We start from the raw sequence: 14,116 nt of genomic DNA, 5'->3' as shown, positions 1-14,116 counted from the left end.
CAAAAAGGGATAATTCAAAAATGTGTTTGAAAATGTTCTCAGGACCTGCATGTGCCCTGAAATAATCACTAGCCACCAACACTTGTGATTTTCTAAAAATGCTTTCCATTTGGACTTTTTTCTCTGTCTCCATTGCCTGGTGAAAGACACATTCACAGAAAACAGACCAGGCAGGAGGAGGTGGCAGAACTTCTTATACCCAAAGTGCTGTCAAATATACAACACCAAGCTTGAAGCTGGCAATCTTAGGTCACTTCTAAAATCAGTAATTTCCAACAAAGGTTAGATTTTGAAGGAATAATGTCACATCTAAGAGATGATAAAAGGGATGGTTATTCCTTTGGTGGAAGAAGAAGCTATCCACTTGCTGGCCTATCTCAGCAACTTGGAGTAGGATTTGTTATAAAAATCCTACTCTGCTGACAGAGAAGAGGGTAACCACTGGAAAAGGATGGTTAGTTACCTTTCCCTTTCAGGTTCACTGGGTATGTGATCTGCTGTGACTGCCCTCTTTCATCCTTCCTGGGGCAATGGCTGGAACGTTCTGCTGCCAACAAAATGCATAAAAGGGATCAAATGAATCTGAGGCCACAAATGAGTTACGTAACCAGGAATGGCTGATCCTGCACTACTCAGCTTCTCATGGCACCAGGGTGATGGTATCAGCAGGAATATTGCACCCCCTTCTGCTTTCTGTTTCACCCCTGGGCAGTCTCCAGCAAACTGGGTTAGGGATCCCTCTCCTCTGTCTTGTGGGATTCACCCAGAATGCCACCACCCCAGACCCAGAGCACCCACAGTCTCTAACTGCTGTGCCTGCATCCCCAGCACTGCTGCCCCAACAAATGGGGCACAGTGAACAGCCAGACCACCACAAAAGTTATTCATTCTGTCTCTTTGTATTTTGGCACCTGACTGTGAGCTCCTCCACACTTCCTCCTGTCTCTAATGTTTCAGCTGTGAGCTGGACCTCTGGTACAAATGAATTCTTCATTAACACACACAGACAACATGGGAACCCAGAATCCATCACTGCCGTTCTTGGGTCACTTTAAAAGGAGATCCTGTAACTAAAAATCTCTACTTTGAGGATGTGTGCCCCACAAAATACTAGTAGTATAAGCAGAAAACACTGTGTACTACATTAAAAATATTCATATGTTCTAAGAAGAGGAGAGCAGAGAACTTAAAAAGCAGAATAAATAGGACTTTGGCTAAAAAAAAGCATGCAGTGTAGTATTCAAAACAAACCACTCAGCATCACCATAACACTGCTTTCAGTTTGTCAAAGGCACAGAGGATCTGAAATAATTTTAGCCATTATTCCCCAAACAGTCATGGCAAAAAAGGTATGTTTTATACTGAATTAGTTACAAGATTGAGTCAGGCATATTGTATACACTCTTTACATATATGATCCCATGTCTGTCTTCCACAGAGGCTCTGCTTCACTCAGTCCACAAGACAGATGCAGAGGAACTTTCTCTGACTCACCAGATCAGATGAACCTCATTAGCTTCAAGTCATGAGTACAGAATGAATCAAAGTGCCTTTTTCAAGCAGAAGAGCTCTGCTAGAAAGAACAGCAGGAACAAACAAAGCTCAGGAAAAAGCTGAGCCTGAAGATTGAGCAGGAATGTTATTAAGTGAATAAGGAAAGCCAACAGGGAGATTTGAGGAAGACAGGGGAAAGAACTTATGAATTTACTTTCCTTGTCACTGTGGGGGTTTGCCCACTGGTAGGCACTTGATTAGAGCTCTCCTCCCCTTAATTTAGCATTTTTAGCAATGATAAAACCCCCCTTTATTCACTGGTGCAGGGTCTGGCCCTGTATGGCAATTTATTAATTTGGATGTACAGGTCAATTAATCCTTCCAGTCTTGATGAGGCACGAGATATCTCCATGGCTCAAAGATACCCTCTGAGTGGAAACTGAGAGATCTGACTTTCCCCAAGTCACATCCTTGGCAGAGCTGGGAGGAGTTCAGAAAACTGTAGAGTGCAGAAATCCCAGTTCTGAGCTATAAACAGATCTCAGTTTTTAATAGCTGCTGCCACTGCTGGCAGTGGGGAACAGTTTCAGGGCAATGATGAGATACACAAACAAGAACAAGTAAAACAATTAGAATGAAACAGGAGCTCACACACCAAGTGACCACAGCTTCCCGAGTGCAGACAGTGCAAGGAACCCCCCTGTGCTTGCTAACCTGACTGCAGGTATCTCTGTTCATTCAGTCTGCCAGATGTACTCAAAACAGACACCTAAAACTCTTCTCTGGTCTAAAACAAGATACAGTGGCACTGAGCTGTGCAGGTATGATTTTATTTTAAACACATTTGGAACTAAACTCAGCCCAGCTGCTTGTGAACACACTCAGCTCCTGCTGTGAAGGGCTTCCAGAGCTGAAGGGCTGGGAGCAGCCGGCCCCATCCCGGCTGGAATTTGTTCAGCAGTGAGATACAGGGACCCTAACGAGAAACAAGCTCTGCACTGGGAAGGACAAGCAGGACAAGCTGTCAGTGAGGACATCAGAAACACCAGTGGAAAGCAATTGTTTGGCAACACGTGAGCCCAGCAGTGCCAGAAGAGCTGTCATCTGCCACAGTATTTGGAATAGCAAGTGACCGTGGAAGGGTTTGTTTGTATTTTTTAATAGCAGCCAGAATAGATGGTTAAAATCAGAGAATACAACAGAAAAACCTGCTACCCTCACTTGAATACCCTTCTCTCTTCCCAGATATCACTGTACCATTTTGATGGTGCCATTAAATTTCTATTGGCACACAGCAACCCTACACAACAGCCTAAATAAAAACAAGAAGACTGAGAAAGTGGCCTCACCCACTGTCATTTATTATTCCACTTGGCTGAATGTCAGCCACGTGCCTGTCAGACCCATTGCTCCGTGGGGACACACAGACACACAGAGAAGCTACAACATGTTCTGAGCCCATTCTGGAATAGTGCACCCTAGACACAGAAATGGAGAGGGGATGAATAGTACAGACCCCAGCAGGAAAAAAAATCCCATTTACTGCAACTATTTGAAGCTCCCGGTGATTTAGTTGTTTCAGCAGATGGAGCCATTGCAGTATTCACCATGGATTGCAAACTAGGCCAGTTCAGCCTGTTCAAAGGGAAAAAAACCTTCTGCTTGCTCTGAGGACATTTTCAAAAGAATCCTTGGTTGTATCCAGGCAAGTGTGTGTCACTTAGGCAACTACATCCTCTTTTAACAAATGGACTGGCTTGCCCTGAATGTCCTAGGAGTGATTTTTAGATCTATAGGATCATTAGTAATTATACATTACTATCACAACTGAAGTTAATAGTTTTAATGTGCATTTCAATGCTGGTAGGTCTCCAAATCAAGCCCACTCAGTAATTCTGGTATAAAACCCCCAGCCTTTGCCATGAGAAACACCCAGTTCCCCTTACTGGTGCTAAAATTCATTTTTTTAAAGGCATGATGTCACTACCATGAAATGGCATCGAGCTGCAGTTGCTGAATTTTTGTGTTGCAGGATAGCCCTGGCTGATGGAGTGGGACTTTCAGAATATCTACACTCATACATGTTGAGGAAGGTAATCCAAATAAGAACACAACAATTCAAGTTTCCAGAAATACATTCCCTTATGAGTATGACTCCTTAAAGGTTGTAAGAAGATAACTGTGATCATAAACTCAGCAAGCAATTCATGGTACAATTAGAATTTGAGATAAATGGATTAATAATCCCTTGCTCAAGCATCTAATAAAGAAGAAGAAGCTGTATTCATCAAAGGCTGCTGCTGACATTATACATTACTGAAGGGGAATGGGGATTTAATATCCCCTTGGTATGAAAACTCATTACCATTTTCCCTGCTGGAAGCTGCACATATACAAGGGGCAAAGATTATGACACTTAATATAGAAAGGCAGAATGACAGAATTGACCCCAGCTTTGCATCCTGCAGAAGACCTGCTCATAAGATACACAATAACTCAGCAAGTCTTCCCCACATACTTTGAAATGCTCTGTCATTTTCAGGGTTACAGATACCACAGAGGCTCTTGTGAAGTGACAGCCACACCAGCTCTGGATGTGCTGCCATTGTACTGCTGGAAAAGCAGGGTAACACTTCTAGCCCAAACCAAATCTCTCACCTGGAGCTATGGCTTTCACTCCACAGCAGGGAATGTCTCACTGAGAGCAAGTTCAGAGGCTGCAACACCAAGCCTATGTTTCAGCACCACCTAAGAAGGACATAAATGCTTTGTTGGATCAGCCAGGGACACCTGGGCCTTACGGGTAACCTGCCATAAATCAAGGGGAATTTGGTGAAATTGAGAACTCACAGAAAGGCTGGACAGAGAGCAAAGTCAGACATCCAAGGAATTTCTGCCACGAATTTTCAAGGCTGGAGGAGCTCCAGCTTCTAATCTACCATTCCCTTCCAGAGTCCAAATCAAAGACTTCTCATTGCACTAACTCCTGTGGTAGTTTTGGATTGAAACAGCTATTGAAATTGAGGCCACAAATCCCTTCTCATTTGGGAATAAATCTAAATTTAGACACTAGTCTTCAAATGAATACATGAAGCTGATCTACCTCACTGCATTACTAATGTTCTTTACAAATATGATGACCTAAAGGCATTTTGTTTCCCTTTGTGTATATGTGGCAAAGAATTGGATTTAAAGGATGGATTCTGCTAGAAATACCCATCATTATACAGAGCAAACACAATTAATAACGAACCAGTTCACCCACTTTTATAAAATATCTTTCTGTAAAAACTGCAGGAAGCAAAAGAAAAGCTGAAAAGAAGGAAATAATAAAAATTACTAAATAACTGTACTCTCCAGTGGTGTGAAGACATGGCTGATGTGCATGCCCAGAGGCTGGGCTGAACTTGCTGGCAGCAATGGCAAACTACAACTTCTTTGTGGATCATCCTTTAGGCTGCTGCAAGTCAGGAGCTGCATTAATGGAGCAGAAGCTTCTGAGCCCATGGGCTCAACAGAGGTTCTGTAGAATGGACACAGTGAAAAGATGAGACTGAAAATAAGACAAAGCACATTCCTGGCCAGCTGCTCAGCCATCCTCCTGGGGGAATCAGGCTGCCCTTGTGAGCAGCCTTCTGTGGATGAGGCACTTTGCAATGGCATCAGTGAAAAAGCTGGGCAGAGACTCTGTGTGAATCAGGTTTTAAACAGCTCCTTTCAAAACTGCGTAGTCCAGTCTCTTTCAAGCTTTTTGTACAAACCTGCTGAATTAGGGAGGAAATCAGTATCAGCCTCTGACATCTCTGGAGGTCAGTTTTCCATGAGACATTCTCTCTGCAAACTAAATGCTAATTTAGTTAAATTCGATGTTTTTATGGGTGCCATTCCTAATCAGCTTTGCAGAAATAGCCAGCTGGTTTTGGTGTGGGCAGTCAGAGCAAATTGGGATGGTCATTATATCCACAACTGATTATTTGGAAGGAAATTGAATGCGAGGGAAAATGTAAAAGTAGGTGAAAATGTAAAAGCAGAGGAACATTGTACAATAACAATAAAGAAGAAATAAGATGAGCAATGTTTATTAGGAACAGGAGCTGAGTGTCTGTTTTCTAGTGCTTCCAGCACTAGTACCAGCAGCCAAACACCCACCCAGGCTTTTGCTCACTCCTTTCTGTGGGGAGAAAGAGAGGAAGGTGAAAAGACTCATGGATCAAGTTCAATAGGGAAAGCAAAAGCAAAAAGAATTCATTCATTACTTCCCATCAGCAGGCAGATGTCCAGTCACTGCCTGGGAAGAAGGGTCTCAGCATGTGCAACCATTGCTTGAGAGCACAAACACCATGACCACAAACATCCCCCTCCTCCACCTCCTCTCCCCGAGCTTTTATTGCTGAGCCTACGTCATAATGAATGGAATATCCCTTTGGTCGTGTCCCTTCCCCATCCCTCGCCTCCCACTGACTGGAGGAGGCAGCAGGAAGAGCCCTGCCACTGTGCAAGCGCTGCTCAGCAGCAGCCAAAACCCCAGGGCAGCTTCAGCACTGCTTTAGGCACAAATGCAGAGCAGGGCACCACACAGGCGGCTGGGAAGAGAGTTAACTCCAACCCTGACACATCCAGTGCACTGCTCTGTCACAAAATTATTCCTGATGCTTTAAAGACAAAGGAGGCTTGAATGCAAAGGATGTTATAAACAACCTGCTGCAATTATAAGCAATTGCATAAGACCTTTATCTTCAAGGTCTGACTCACTCATTTCACTGTCGAAAAGCTGGGACTTGGTTTGTGGAACGAGCTCATTAGGAACCACAAACTCTCATGTTTCACCTGAAGTAGAAAATAACTACCTTCTAGTCTGACATCTCTACTAGAAAGCCATATAATTGTGGGCATTTAGAATTGGAGGCACGAAACAACACTGCCCTGCATACAGGTCTCAGAAGGGACATAAGGGAAAGGCAAAAATGTCTATGACACAACCCTTAATGCACTCTGAGGCTCCAGGCTGGAGACTATGAGTCAAAAGAGAACAAAAACAAAGCATTTGCATTGAAGCACCCATCAAAGAATGTGTCAATGTCTTTAAGGGCTGCTAATTGTAATATTGAATTGTTATCAACAGATATGACTTGATACATGTTGATGTTATCAACAAAACAACACAATCACCCTCAGTGATTTTGATGAAAGCTGCACTTTCTGTAGTGGATTTACATCTATTTATACCATGGAGATATTTTGCCTGTAATTCTGTGAGGAGAAAGATTTTTTAGCTCCTTTTTTTGAAAACAAGATCTAAACCCATCAGTCATCTCAATGAGATTATGCTGGCTTTACCGAACCTTCCCCACTTAATGTATTTTTCTGTTATTTTACTAGCTCTGCTTGTAAATACAGGATTATAAGAAAAATGAGAAAATCAAAAGATATGCAGCTTCTCCTAGAAGAGGTTAAAACCCTGTCAAAAACCCTCATCTGTGTTTGTGTGATAAAGACTGCCACTGAGTACAAGCCACAAAGTCCAGAGAAAATATGTTTGCTTTCAACACATCTCATGGGGTTTTGTCACTTTTGAATATAACATTCCTGGATATTTAGCTGCTGGCACTTGCACACTGCTGGCTTACTGGCAGTGAGATATATTGCTGGGCATGTACAGGGGTGTTGCATGAAAACCAAGATAAACTTTACAGGATCACAGAGCAGTCCCTGCCTGACAGAGCAAAGCTGTCAGATCTGAGGATACACCGAGACAGGATGTTCTCAGAACTACAGAGCCACTCAGCTGTCAGACGATGCAAGCTGCCTGTCTTGTCTCTTTGCATTCCCCCACACTGTGAATCACTGGAATTCTTCCAGATGGGATGCTCAAAATGATCTGCATTTTTCCCTTAATCCCTGGACTCCAATGGTTAACCTCTCAAACTCTCCCCCCGTGCTTGCCAAGCTCCCACCGCCTGGGATCCCCTGACTGTGGCAAATGATAGTGGATAGGGGAACCTGCAGGGCCCCACAGGCATCCCTTTGTATCAGGCTGCTCTGCCTATGCAGGGGTGAAATAGCTCTAAACTCACCCTAGGAGCAAAAGTGAGCAGAGCTAGATGGAGAAGGAGGGTGGGCTGCTTTTGGTGTGGAAGAATTCACCAGCATTCAATTTTGGTGTTGAAGAATGCTGAGACCAGCCAGACTCATCAATCCCATAGTTAACATCACAGGAGCAAAAGAGCTTTGCCCATGATCCTTGCTATGGGTGAGTAACATCAACCTCTACTTAATAATTATTTTGCTGGCTCAGATATGATTGCTTTAATAATGCTGCAATAAAAAGTGCACAGGGAGTTATACCTACCTGTTCTGTGTAGTAAATAATTCTGATTAAGATCTCTTAATCTAATCATCATCAACTCAAATAAATAAGTTATTTTATTCATATAAATATATTTGGTTTACCATTCTTACTCCTGAAGGACAAAGCAGTACAAAGGCTCAGTTACACCTGTATAATCCTTTGGACATAAACCATTGATTAAGTCTGGGGGTAGAGTTGAAACCAGCTGCACTTTGTCTCTGAGAAGGGGTTTAGAAAGCAAGGGGGTCCTTTCTGCTTCTCGTGACTCAGTGGGAGGGTTTCCCTGATAAACCTCATCCAAATCTTCCGTTCTGCCTGTGATGCCTTTGAACAGCTCAGAAATTGCTGCTCCCAGCCAATCTCTATAAACTGATTTGCAGCAGCCACCTCTCTATCTCCCCATGACACCAGGAATGCCAGCAAGAAACTGGGTTTGCTCTGCTCCTCATGGGGCTCCTAGTTGATATTATATTAATAGTCTTTCTCACTGGGACACAGAACTTTTGGTGTGCTCATTCTGACTGTAATCCCATTATATCAGCCAAATTCTCAGTATGTATTCGGTGTAACCTGACATTTCTACAGCATTTCTTTTCTTGAAGGATGAAAAGCTTCCTCACGAGTTCAGAACAAGATTCTCTACTTTTTGACACAATGCAATGTGCTCCAGCAAGGTGCTGTTATATTTCCTTTCCCATATGTGATCAGAGAAGAAATAATTTGGATCTTTTCCTGTTCTAGTACGCCTCGAAGAGCATGGGACAGCCTGACCACATATCCACAGTCCAGAACTGAAAAGCAGCAGCCAAGAGGCAATCAGATTTAAGGAATTCAGAGGTTCTGCTGGCTCAAGACAGTGAGCCATGGGCCAAAAGGAGCATTTATGCTCCGAAAAAGCCCTGGAATATCTGCATTCTGCTCATGTAGTGCTGACAGATGAAGGGTTGGAGTAATGCTCTTGGTTCTTGAAGCCATGGTTCAAAGAGCACAGGCAGCTGAACACATGAAATGCAGATGACTGCATCCTCTCCAGCTTGTGATGATGAAGCCAGTTGGAAGAAATCTGAATGAAGGCAGTGAAGAAATTGTTGGCATTCATGTTGTGGTACTTGACTGATTACATATACGTGAGTTGGTAGGAACCTATTCTCCCTGCAATTCAGAATTCAAGCTCTCATCCTGGATCTTGAGAAAAATGTAGGGCTGCTTTTTTTTTTCTTTTCCAGTGACTCAATAAAACTCTCCACAGTAATATAAACAAGAATGAAAATCTAGAATGAAGAACAGGAGTATTAGGATATAAAGAGAAAAGCATGAAAAGTATCTGTAGCCAGATTTGCAATTGCTTATCTGAGTCTGAAAGACAAAGAATAATCTTTTCTTCACAGCAGTAAAGCTGCATATTTTTAGCTTGTTTTTACTGGAAATGTTGTGGATAGCTCAGGAAAAAAAGCTCCCACATCATTTAGAAAATGAAACTCATATAGCATCCCACCCCTGTCTCTTCCCTTCAAAGAGGTCATCAGCTTCTAGTTTTTATGTAATTTCCTTAAAAAATAAATAAAAAAAAAGTTTTTTTCTGTGCACAAAGATTGATTCATTAGATGTTTTTTGTCTCTGAGCATTGACCAGCCTTTAGCTGAATAGAGTTGGAGTTCATACAACTTAATTGGAAGAGCATCATTTCCAACATCTCCCTAGGATATTTGCTATGAATGGTGAGACACAAGAAAAAGGAATTGCTGATGTTTAATGTTTTATGCTGTGGAAAGGACTCATTGTTTTGCTCAGCAGCTTGAGTGCTTTATGAGTAGGAAGGGGTCTCCTTGTCAAGAATGAACACAGTACTTTTCTTTCATCCTCATCATGTGAGTGGATGTGAAAGAAACTAAAATACTGTGTTTTCTACTCCCATCATCACAGTCACCTTGAGACACCAAAAGTTTGAGAAATGTCACCCCTTTAGAATTTTCTGCAGTCATTAGGAATTTCCTTAACTTCTTGTTAAAGGCAGTTACCACAATTACAATTTTTCCACACTTCTAAACAAAAACAATAGTGAATTGTCATCCAGTGAACTCCAAATAGGAGAAACATCAACAATTTTGGCAGCATTACCATCAGAAGTTTTAATAACATCGCACCACTCCTTAAAAACAAGAAACTTTCTTCCAATGCCTGCTGCTGATTTAACTGTGACTCTCCACTTATTACTTGCCACTTACTACTCCACTTATATTGTGAAGAGAAAGTGCTGAACCCACTCCTGCATGACAGCAGAGTGGATGACAGCTAGAAAAACTATTGGAATTCAAGAAATGTTTTTGTTCTTCCAGAAATTTGTTTTTGCAATGCCAGCTATAGCATCTGGTTGATCTTATGACTTCAGTGCTCCTTTTTTAGAAGGTGTTTAAAAGACTTTGAAATTCACCGCATAAGCTGGCCAGACTCCCTGCTGCCTTCTGGCAGAGACCCTTGCTGGAAGATGGAAGCCAAAAGATCCTTCCCATAGAATGTTTGGTTACCCTAAATCCCGTAGTTTCATTTGTGGCTGTTCTCCTATCTGCAGTATGTGTGGGTATGTGAGGACACAATCCTCCACACTTCCTCCACGTGAAAAGGGATGATACTCTGAAATGTAAATCTGAATATGGTGTACCCTTACTACCGCTGCTGAACATCTCACATCTGCAGATAAATTGAACAGGAAAGTGCTTTTCTCCTCAGTTTAATTACTGATTTGTGCTACTACCCCTTTCCTTCAAAAAATGAAGCTGTGCTGGACTGCAGAACCTGTCCTTGGAGAGCAGAGTTTATTCGTGTGACACAGCACTTAACTCCCTCGGGATAATCCTACTGAAGCCAATTGGTTTACTCGAGTTGTACACCCGTATTTGCACAACAAAGGGGTAGCACAGACACGGTACGAATAACAAATGAGCTCTCCCACTGCCACGGGCAAGCTAACTGATTAGGAAATGCAAATTTGTTGAGTGTAACTTCCAGGAGGGAAAGGAGTAGCTAAGTAGCATTTGCTACTTACTTAGTAAATAATTAGCTAAAGCAACTCAGACATTGTGCCCGGGGCTCAGGGTGAGGGATGTGTTGCAGGGTGTGTGTGCTGCCTTCCTCCGCCTCTGCTCGCAGGACCACACGCCCGGGCTCTACTCAGCATCCTTCGGCCAGGGCTAGGCAGTAAAACCCCGGCTCGTCAGACGTCTCATCTAGGGATGAGAGCAGCAAAAAACCCTGCCAGCATCTCTGATTGCTGGATAACACATGCAAATAAGAAAAGCAAATCATTCTGTAATCCTCTCTACCTCAGAGGGGAAAAAGACTCAAGATTAACATTAATTCGTGCTGTGGTTTAGTCCAATATGTAGAGACTGATGATTCCTCTCCCACTTTGACCTTAAAAAGTAAGGTAAGGAGAGGCCACAGGGAGAGAGGTACTTCTTTCTCTCAGCAGCATCCTTCAGCTCTTTCAGCTGACTTACTTCTGGTATTTAATGCTATTTAGATTACACAGGATGGCTCTGTCAGCTGCCTCTGTCATCACCTCACATGCAGATGCTGACGTGACACAGCTCAGCAACTCTACATCACACAGAGACATCCGCCTGCTCTGATCAAAGGCCCGGGAGAATCAGGTAACAGCCCTGCTTCCCTAAATTTATCTGATATTAAATTGCTTGAGTTCTGTGGTATTCATGATTTTAGAAGTACATAGATAAGATGTAACAGGCTGTTCCTCGATTTCTAAGATTTTGCTCTTTCCTGCACTTTGCAGTCCTCTAATTTATCTACTGTACCTTCAAGAAATTTGGGTTTTATTCATCACAGCTCAGCCTTAATTCTGTAACACTTTTCTCTGTCATTACTCAGTTTTTGTTATATATGAGTTATGACACAGGACATTCCTTCTTCTTCAGTAAAGCCTTGAAATCATGTTTATGAAAATATAATATGGTTTAGGATGCTGGGCTCATTATGCATATTTTTACATGAAGATTCACACACAAGTGGTCAAGAATAAGAACCTGCCTAGTACTTTTCTTGGGATGAGAAGGCAAATAGTACAAAAAGGAGTGACATAATTTTGTCTACCAAACTCATTCTTCTTTAAAATTCTCACAAAAGAACCATACTTCAACTGATTTTACAGCGAGTGTAAACATCTTTCCCTCTGTGTTCTTTCAGCTTTACCCAGTACTTTGGGCTTTCTGCACCTTGGTGCTTATCTCTGTATCACAGGGAAATTGTGCTTTTCTTTCTTCTTTTTCCAGATGTCTTAGCTGTTCAGCCTGGAAAATGCATATTCCACTTGCATAGTTCTCTCTTCTCACTCACACAGTGCACACTTTCATATTTAGCAGAGAGATTTGTTTCCTAAACCTCATTAAGCAGGGAATACTTTTACTAATCCAATTCAGCAAATTATAATTTTATCAGAACTGTCCTTTAGAAAGAGCTTTCAGAAATTGCCCTGCAACTCTGGAAAATGTGCACAGACAGAAGGATTTATTTTCCAAACAGAGAGTCTTAATCTCTCATTAAAAAAAAAAACAAAAAACCAAAACCCAAACCACAAAACCAATACAGGGCAATAGTTACTGTTGCTAAAATGAATGTATTGCCTGTTTTCTATGCTACAGAAAAAAAAATCCAGCATTTTACAAGAAATGACCTTTGCATTAAATCTCTCTTTGGGGACTTGCATTGCCCTTATAACTGCTGTCAGTATTTAATGTACCTAATGGGGAAAAGGGACGCTGGAATCAGCAGTGGGTGGGTGTCACACTGACAAACACACATGGGTACATTTCTTCTGCTCACACAGCTCACAAAATCTCACCATTTCTTTGTTGGCTGGATTTTTATAGCACAGACTGCCATGGTACCCAGGGGACATGGAAGTGATGGAAGCACATCATCCTGAGGTTTCAGCCCACACTGTCTGTGCTTTATTTTTCTCAGAATGAAATAAAACAGCACAAGATTTCAAAAACTGGTTCATATTTTATTATTTTGCATGGGTCTGACTTTGATGAAGATGTTAAAGTACCAACACACTAATTAAAGATGACAAAACAGTAACAAATATCAGTGGATCCAGCTTGAGCAAACAGCAGCAGGAAGAATGCTGAGGTCGTAAGAATTAACAGATGATTAAAGATGCATTGGGCTACGCCTTAGTCATGGACTGAAAATGTCATTAAAAAAAAAATCATCAAACCCTCTATAAATAACTTCATGATTATTTCTCAGGGAAATTGTCGGGTGTTTCAACACTACTCAATTGTTCCTTTTCCTTCCTCAGCAGAAGACTGAAATATTTACTAAATTATTTAAATGTTATTTTATAGACCACTATCTATAGAAAAAGTAATGTTTTCAGCATACACCTCTCAGGGAATAGCAACAAAATTTTAATCTGATTTAAAATTAACTACTTTTGAAACAACAAAACAATGAGCAAAAAACTCACAAGGACAGGTTCTAAAATGAAGTAAAATTCTGATCAAAATGGGGGATAACCACTGCTTTTATCCTTATACAACCAAACCCAGAATTTAGCACAGGGTATTTGATTCTGCCATCAAAACATGACTTGATTCTTTATATTACAGAACTAAAATAAATTACTTTGGGCTGTAGCCTCCCCTTGGAACCCAAGGTATAGAGTTTATTTGCACTGCCTTCTGCCTACTCAGCACAGCCACATCCAGCAGCCTGATCATGTGCTCTGCAGGGCGAGCCACGTCCTTAATTGCCAAGGAGAAACACGGGCACAACCAGCCAGGGGACAGCATTCCCTTGGCTTTCCATAAACTTTCCATAAACGGGAATGGGGGCGTTTGAGCCGCAGGGAATCATGCCTGCCTTTGGAACAGTTCTGAGGGGCCAGGCCCTGCGCTGGGGCAGCACGCTGGGGCTCAGGGGACACGGCAGCTGTGCCCAACCCTCAGCAGAGATCCCCGCAATGCTTCGTGTTGGAAGGGCCTTGAGAGCCCTCCCGTTCCACCCGCCCGCCAGGGACGGGGACACCTTCCACCATCCCCGGCTGACCCGGCCTTGCACACTTCCAGGGATCCAGGGAAATCCACAGCTTCTCTGGGCACCCTGTGCCAGGGCCCCACCACCCTCACAGCGAGGTATTTCTCCACACAACCCAATCTCAGAGTGAGTCCATCCCCTGTCTCTGAGACCCCTCTTGAACGTAGCTCGGGCTGATGTGCGGGGGGACGGGCGGCACCGGCTGCGGTGGGGCAG

The 14,116-nt window shown here is 42.6% G+C and overlaps 1 long non-coding RNA gene across 1 annotated transcript; it reads left to right on the top strand.

Moving 5' to 3' along the window:
• Window positions 1-7,406: 7,406 nt before the first annotated feature.
• On the top strand, window positions 7,407-13,481 carry LOC109022837. The gene is made up of 3 exons (XR_002002210.2): window positions 7,407-7,744; window positions 11,364-11,493; window positions 12,727-13,481. It is a non-coding gene; the product is annotated as an uncharacterized LOC109022837 (long non-coding RNA).
• The last annotated feature ends 635 nt before the right edge of the window (window positions 13,482-14,116 follow it).

The sequence above is a fragment of the Parus major genome, chromosome 11 (assembly GCF_001522545.3).
Source record: "Parus major isolate Abel chromosome 11, Parus_major1.1, whole genome shotgun sequence".
Classification (NCBI taxonomy): Eukaryota; Metazoa; Chordata; class Aves; order Passeriformes; family Paridae; genus Parus; species Parus major.
Note: the sequence above shows the minus strand (reverse complement) of the source record. Positions and strands in the feature narration are given on the sequence as shown.